This window comes from Danio rerio, chromosome 6 (genome assembly GCF_052040795.2).
Source record: "Danio rerio strain M-AB ecotype USA chromosome 6, GRCz13ab, whole genome shotgun sequence".
NCBI lineage: Eukaryota > Metazoa > Chordata > Actinopteri > Cypriniformes > Danionidae > Danio > Danio rerio.
The window spans coordinates 2,730,061-2,732,500 of record NC_141026.1 but is presented as its reverse complement, the minus strand read 5'-3'; positions in this window follow the sequence as shown (position 1 = coordinate 2,732,500).

Here is a 2,440-nt window from a genome sequence, read left to right as displayed (position 1 = left end):
CTCCTTTGTGTTTTATGCCAATTTTAGGTGTTTTTTACAGGGAAAAGAGCTGCATACACAATATTCTCAGTATCTCTTTTGCAAAAGTGGTGCTCAATGTTTTGTTGATTTTGATGTAATGATTTTGCAGTTTTAGGTGTGTTTGTATCTGCTGGTGTTGTATGCTTTTTAATTTTTGCAAATATCATAATTTATCAGAGATTAAAGTCATTTAAAGGTGATATTTCAAAGGTTTTGTACATTTTAGGTGATTCTGTGTATCTGTTTTTGTATTTCGGTGTTATATAAGCAAATTTATTTAATATTTTTTGGTTTTGTTTTTTTTTTGTCTCATCATTTTTAAGTTTCTGTCATTTTGGAGCTTAATTTTATTACATGGAAACTAACAGTTCCTCAAACCCCTCAAATTTTCCCATTTGTTCATTTTATGTGCTCTTTTTTCCCTTGTTGGTGATACATCAGAATTTTGTTGTGATTTTATTTTATTTTTTGATACTGGACTTTATTAAATGCAAAAGAGCAGCATGAACATTTTTCACACTCTCTCTTTTTAAGTTGATCAATGTTACAGAGTTTTTCAGATTTCTTTGTGCGGCTTTTTTTATTTTGCCTCTGTAATTTTTTTATTTTTGTCATGTTGGAGTTTGATTTTATTACACTGAAACCAACAGTTGTAAAAAACAGAAAATAAAAAAGCAGCATGCACATTCTTCACACTCTCTCTTTTTAAATAGCATCAAATAGAACGCATAACGGTTTGGAATGACAGTTAAATAAATGATTATCTGTGACGTTTGCATGAATTATTCCCTAAACAAGAGCTTAATAAAACAGTCCCCGAACTCCTCCGCGAAATGAATGTGCGTTATCGTCAGTGTCATCATGGTAGTGTCAATCAATGCTACAGCAACAAACAGGCTTAGCTATGAGAACCAAACGGCTGTACTTAACCCACCGCTTCTGCCTGGGTTTTAGCTATCAGAGACCCGTTTCACATCTTCCTCACCAACGTTAAAAACACGGTCAAGATGCCAACACTTTAGCTTAGGATTCAGAAATTAAAAAAGGGTTTGCTATTTACATTTCCATACTTTTAAAAAATAGACTATGTACAGTAGCTTTAATCAACCGTCGTGGAGGAGGAGGAGGAAATCTAACGGCAATAAAAAAATAAGGACATTATGAAGGATCTACAAGCTAAAATAAATAGTTATCTCCGTACCATTCAGTAGTAAGAATAAATGTGTGTGTGTGTGTGTGTGTGTGTGTGTGTGTGTGTGTGTGCCAGTGTGTGAATCTAAAATCAAGATGGCTATAATCCACATCACACTCACACTCAAAACCTCTGGAATAAAGTGCAAATAAGGTTGCTTTGCTAACAGCTTATGAAAACACTGGCTAATGAAGGGAAATGCGCCCGTTCTCGCCTCCACACTGGACTTCAGATCTAGTTAAAGGGATTGTTCAGACAAATATTCCGTCATTAAATACTCAGACTTGTGTCATAATGAGACTTTTGTTCATGTTTGAACACAAATGAAGATATTTTAGATGATATGCCGGAGCTCTCTTATCCACCATAGACAGCAAGGATCGATTTGAGTTCAGAATTGAACCAAAAACATCCTTAAAAAGTACTTTAGAATACTTTTGTGGGCAAAAATAACCACTTTATTCACCAATATCTTCTCTTCAGGATTTCTAGATGATTTTGTTGCCATCTCTGGTGCCTTTTTGTTTATGCTTTTTATTTGTTAATTTTTGTGGCTAGAAAAGAACAGCATGCACATTCTTCTCAATATCTCCTTTTGGCCAACTTTTTTTTTTTGGGGGGGGGGGGGTGTAGGCTAGATGATTTTGTAGTAACTTTTTGTCAGGTTTTGGAGCCTTTTTGTTTATTTGTTTTTTATTTGTTTATTTTTGTGGCTGGAAAAGAACAGCATGCACATTCTTCTCAATATCTCCTTTTGGCCAATCTTTTTTTGTGTGTGTTATGGAATGGTGGGGTGGGGTTATATTTTGGGCTAGATGATTATGTTGTAATTTTTGGTGCCTTTTTGTTTATTTGTTTATTTTTGTGGCTGGAAAAGAACAGCATGCAGATTCTTCCCAATATCTCCTTCAGTCCATTTTTTTGGGTGATAGTTTTGATAATTTTTTGGGGTATTAGTTTGGACATTTTAGATGACTTTGTTGTCATTTTTAGGAAAGTTTTTGTAATTATCATAATATTTCTATTCTACTAAATGGAAAATTAATTTTTTATTTAATTTTAAAGTAATTTCAAAATGTTAATTTTTTTATATGGATGGGGGGGGGGGGGGGGGGGGGCTTGCCGTCTATGAAGGATAAGAGAGCGCCAGCATTTCATCTAAATTCTCTTTGTATGAAAGTATTTTAGTTCTGAAGATAAATCAGGGTCTCGCAGGCTTAAAATGGC